This window comes from Rhagoletis pomonella, unplaced genomic scaffold, assembly GCF_013731165.1.
Source record: "Rhagoletis pomonella isolate Grant_MI unplaced genomic scaffold, Rhpom_1.0 Rhpom_scaffold_05973, whole genome shotgun sequence".
Taxonomy (NCBI): Eukaryota; Metazoa; Arthropoda; class Insecta; order Diptera; family Tephritidae; genus Rhagoletis; species Rhagoletis pomonella.
In genome coordinates, this window is record NW_023464511.1 from 4642 (window position 1) to 10720 (window position 6079).

The 6079-nt window shown below is 33.9% G+C and overlaps 1 pseudogene; it reads left to right on the forward strand.

Annotated features, from left to right (window-relative positions):
* Window positions 1-328: 328 nt before the first annotated feature.
* Window positions 329-1849, forward strand: LOC118755338 (annotated as a pseudogene).
* The last annotated feature ends 4230 nt before the right edge of the window (window positions 1850-6079 follow it).

Sequence of the window (6079 nt, forward strand, 5' to 3'; positions counted from 1 at the left end):
GTTTTTTTTTTGTTCTCTTCGTTGTTTTCTTCTTACAACAAAGATGGCGTCGAGATTTCGAAAGCTAGAAAATAACTTTTTTCTTTCTTTCCCGGGACTGTTTGAGTGTCCCTTTACTTCGGTTTTGAATCGAAACTGTGCATGTATGCATTACTTCGTTTTTCTCATATGCATTATTTTGAGTCTCAAACGAAAGTGTGCATATGCATAATTTCGGTTTTTCTAATATGCATTGCGGTTTTCAAATGAAATTGTGCATATATGCATTATTTCGGTTTTTTTCGTATGTATAATTTCGTTTTTTTTCATATGCATTATTTCGTATGCACAGTTTTCATATGCACAATTTCAGGGTGCCAAAGAAAGTACCACCGACGAAAAGGGTAGCAGTTTTAGTATTAAGTACCAAAAATGGCAACCGTGATGTCTAACGTTTGGCGATTTTATTATCGATTTGTGTTTGGTTGCGGAAAGCGCAAAGAAAAACGAAATTAATTCATAAAATCCGTGGGAGCAGCTAAAAATCTTTAAAAAACACTTTTTTGTTTTTCTTGTGAATTTGCGTTGATTTAAAAAAAAGTCGAAAGTTCGTTTAGCAAACGTTGTTTTCTGTAATGAAAGCTCTGTACCACTAGCGGCGTGTACAAAAAAGGAGCCACGAATGGTAAAGGTGGACAGGGCAATAGTGGAAAGACGTGCCGACCAAACTCGAGATAAAAAGGAAAGGGACATTTTCAGGCGTCGTCGCTGGTTTCTTAGTATACAGATTTGTTTGCGAATCACGACATAAAATTGGTTTTTAATCGCAAATTAATATTTAACAATAACAATTTTGAGCTACTTTGGACCTCAAAAAAAATTAAAGAAATTGTCTTTAAAGATTTCTCAAAAAAGTGAACTCATACTAAATTTCATAATGACTAACATGGAGAAGCAACATGAAATGGTAAAACGCAGTCTGGTGCAATTCGTTAGCGCACACATTCCAGGGGCTGATTTTAGCGTAGTCGACGAAATAGTTTTGCAGTACATTATATCCATTTTGGAAGAAGCTTCACAGGACCCATGTTTCGACGTAGAGGGGTTTGTCGAAATGATGGGCGCCTATTTTGCCGAGTTTCCTTCCATTGACCAGGGAATCATTTGTGAATGGATATACAAGTTAGCAGGCGAATTGAATGAAATGGAAAAAAAATCAGGAGAATCGTAGTTCAACAAATTTATCATTGAAGTAATAATTTGACGTGATATGTATAGTCGGCATAAATATACATAATTTCATATTCCTATTTTTTTTTTAGTTCCTTAAGCCTATCAGATATTATACCCGAGTCGAAGTTACGTGCTCGCAATGCTTCCAATTCTGAGAAAGACGAGTTCAATTTGAGCGCCAGTGGGGCAGCAGGGGCCGGGACCAAACGTGCGCAGCATTTGTCCGAGACCAGTGATGGTGGTTCCACTGATAGTTCGAGCTGCGATTATTATTTGGACGAGGCTGAAGTTCTACAAGAAATGTTTCCGGACACGGCTTACGTTGAGGTCAGTAAAGTATGAAGATAAAATAATAGAGAATATGTAAGATGTTTACTGGGCTGAAATTTCCAATAATGGACCATTTCCTATTTCAGGCAAAGTATAGCGACTGTTTTTTAATGAAATTTGCAGGGGGTGTTGAGGAAGTGCTCATTGGCCGATATCTTCAACATTTTGTGTAGAAATGCTAACAGTTTTAAAGTTATTTATTGTTACATTTTCCCATTTCTACACATCTATAATAATTATATAAAGTATTAGATAAAAAAGATTGCCTCGTAATGTTACGAGGGGCTCGTAAATAGAGCTCCATACAAATTTTGACAGTTCTTTTACGAGGCTCGTAAATTTACGAGCTTTACGATGTTTACGATGTTTACGAGGCTTTTACGAGTTTAAGGGAAGACCGCTAATGAAAATTTGTTATAAAAAATCGCGCGATTTTTTTTATTAAAAATGGTCGGCTGCGGAGCTTTTTTATCTAATACTTAAATGTATATTGAACGCTTTTGATAAACAATTGGAGTGCTTTTTTAAATCAATACTTCAATATATAGTGAAAATATGCGATAAAAAATCGTGCGTTTTCATTGTTTTCGCTTTCAGTTTCTTTTTCGACATTTTTTTGGGATGTATGGCAGCCCCGAAATTTCAGTTGTTCAGTTCAAGTGAGGTTGAATTTGACTTTTTTGCAACTTTTTTTGTGAAACTATAAGCCTCCGGAGGGGGTACCTTCAGATTAAGAATCAGCGGGACCCCTCTACACCCCCTCATCAACCTTTTTTTTCAAAGCCTGGTCCATTATTGGAAAATTTTCCCGTTTACTGAAATGAAGAGTAGGAATAATGAACCACAAAATCTCAAAAATGGTTATAAGCATAAATGCATTTCACAAGCACCCCAAAAAAATATATGCATACAGTCATGTGAAAAATAATAGGGACACGACACTTCGACTTTGAAAAACTCGAAGGCCGCCACGCAGAAAGAAGTTCTATGCAAAAATACTATGGTATCACCCTCACACCATCTTGAATATTTATATGCACAAGAAATGTTATATTCCCTTCTTTGGTCTTTGCTCTTTCAAGCTGGGAAGGTGAGAGGTTCCACGCCACCTTCGTTTTTTTTTTTACCAGCTTCGAACTAACAGATACTATTCGGAACATTTCCCCTAAAAATTATTAATACAATTTTTCTTGTACAATTTTGTTGAATTTTTCAACAAAGTTTGAATATTGGACTTACCATACGAATCCATACGATACACGATAAACGCTTGCAATTCTGTTGTGCCGTATTACGAATTAAATTTTAGCATATGAAATTCGATAGCTACCGTTTATTGTACCAATCTTTTGACTACAAAAATCAAAATTGTCCCATTTTTTACCAATAGCCCAATACAAAAATGTACAAATCTGTACAAATTTACCAATCGAGTGACACTGCCTTAAAAATTTATGCAATTTAAAATAGAATTCAACAAATTTTCGTTAAAATTTCGAGGTTTTTAATTAAATTCTCAGTATGGAGTTTTGTGGCGCATCGAATTCTAGTAGAATAAAGTATGAGATTTAAATGGCTAAAAATTACCATTAATTTTTTAGAATTTTTAAAAAATTCGAAATTTGCGCGAAAATTTGTTGAATTTTTTTTCAATATTTCACAAATTTGGAAACTTGGAGTTACACGGGGTTTGTTAAAGAATGAACTATATTTTTTATAAAAAAATAACAAACGTTCATGACAATAAAAATAATAATGGTTCGGCTATAATTTTTTGACCACTGCACATTAGGTCAAATGATTACTTTTAGCAGCTAAAATATTGCACTATTTTAATGTAAAATGATGCCAACCATTAAAAAAATTGTAAAGTCCGTAAATAAAATGTGAAAACATAACTTAGCATTCGTAGACAAACTTTTCCGCGCAATGTTTTCTATGTTCAAATGATGAGTATATGTGTTTAAGTAGTACTCGAAAACATTGTCCAACTAGTTTGGTTTTGACACAAGTTATTTGCTTACCTTACTCAACGCCCTCCCCCTTTAAATGAGCTTCGCCACGCTCTGAATGTGTACATAAGTATGTAAAATAAGCATTTGGAGAAAAAGGTGGCAACACTATTAAAAAAAACCCTATTGCACACTTAATTGCCAAGCACTTTCATTTGATATCTAGTGTTTTTAATTCAACGAACAGACCTCATAATTTTTTAGACAGGCGGCACTATTAAAAAAAAATCTTACTGAAAATCTCTAGGCCAAGTCCTTTCATTTGACAACTCACTTTTTAGTCCAACGAAAAGCCCACTACACCACAACGGCCGCACATTAGATATTGGCGTGGTCAAAAAATGTCGTTTTTGCTTTATGCTATGTTAGGATAAAATTGTAATTTTTAAATAGGTGGTAACCCTACTCAAAAAATATACATTTTTGCACATCTAGAGGCTAAGTCTTTTCATTTAACAGTGATGGTGCAGATCTGATACCTTCGCTTATTAAAATTGAATATAGAAATTTTCTTAACAGGTGGCAATCCTACTCGAAAAAAACATGCTTATCTAGAGGGTAATCCCTTTTATTTGCCACATCACTTTTTGCAATCCAACGAACTGCGCGGATCTTAAATTTTTTTTGACAGGTTGCAACCCTGTAGAAATTCTAAATACCAAAGGTCGCGGTCCTGTCTATACAGAAAATATTAGAGAAAATCTGGCCCAAATTTGTTTATTAGTTTTCAATATTAGCGCATTCAAAGAATCTCCACTTTGCTTTATACAATGTATAGATAAGTGAGGAACTTTTCAATAGGTGGCAACACTACTAAAAAAAATTAAAGATTTTTTACATGCGAAGGCCATGCCCCTCATTTTATATCTCATTTTGTAATCCAACGAACGGGGAAAATCTTTTAGGGCGGTATTGTCACTTGCGAAGCGAATGAATTTGGCGAAGCGAATTAAAAGGCAGAGAAGGTATTAAAAGTGTACGCGATGCGAAGAACTTGCACAAGCTGGTAAAAGCGAACACTCTTAATGCATATTTAAGTTGCGTCCGCCAATCCATTCGCTTCGCCAAACCGTTCGCTTCGCCAAATTCATTCGCTTCGCAAGTGACAATACCGCCCTTAATTAACCGGTGGCAACCCTATTCAGAAAAATACATTATTGCACATCTAGAGGCTATGTCTTTTCATTTCACAGAGACGGTGCAGGATTGATGTCTACGCTTATCATGATTGTATGTTGTAATTTTATTAGCAGGTGGCAACCCTATTAAAAATAAATAAAACATTAGTGCTTTTCTAGAGGTCACTTCCTTTTGTTTGACGCCTCATCTTTTGTAATCCAACGAACGGTGCGGATCTTATAGTTTTTAGACAGGTGGCAGCCCTTTTAAAATTCTAAATAAAAAAAAGGTCGCTTTCCTATCGATACAGAGTATATTAGGGAAAATCTCGTCAAAATCCGTTCAGTAGTTTTCGAGATTACCGCGTACAAAGAATCTCGACTTTCCTTTATACTATGTATACATAGATTTCAATATAGCTCATACATACGTCTTTTATCTAAATTTTAAATAAATCACAGCGTGTGTTTATTAACTAGAAAAGAAAACATAAACAATTGTTATGAAAAAAACATCAAAAGCAAAAAACATATATGAGGAAGTTTTAATGATGGTCATATAAATACGTTTTTAGCCATCATAAATTTAAAAATAGATTCTAGACATTTGTACGAGCCGCAGTCAACACATTCGTCTTGCAAAAACGACCGGATCAGGCAAATATTTATTCACATTTCAAATCTCCCTACATTTTAAGATATACACTCACCAGAATATGTTTCCGTACAGCGTTTTTTTTTTTTAATATTTGCAATGTTTTTCGTAATAAATTTTTTCGTTAGTTTTTAATAGAAATATAGTTCATTCTGCATCAAATGGCATATAAATTAATGCTTCAAAGTTTTTACAAAATGTAGGAAAATTCGACAAATTTTCACCAAAATTTTCAACTTTTAAACTAAAATTTTTAAAATTTTTTTGAGTATGCAGTTTTGAAGTTCACTTGGTTTCAGTATATTAAAGTACGTGATACAAATATTGAAAGGTAGTTTAATTTCTTCTTCTTACCCGCCATTGCTCCCATTTGACGTAAACTGTGCTTATCACATTTTCCTTTAAATTGAAGCTAACATATTGATTGAAGAAATTAAAAAAGTCGTTTTTTACTAAAAAAAAAAAAAATATTTAAAAAAATTATTTAAAAATATATTTTGAGCATCATTGCACAGCCAGCTTTTAGTAATTAATTTCTAAAATTAAATATAAAATGCATGTAGAGAATCTATTTCGTCGTTTAAAGTACAAAACCGCCTATCGTCATTCTGCAAAACCTAGTAACTGACATTTGCTGCCAAAAATTGGATTTGCTCACACAAGCTCCTGGCTCAATCCTTAACCCATTCGTGCTGAAATATACTAGCCAGAAAAGCGATTGCCTTATAAAAAAGAGAACAATTTTGAAATAT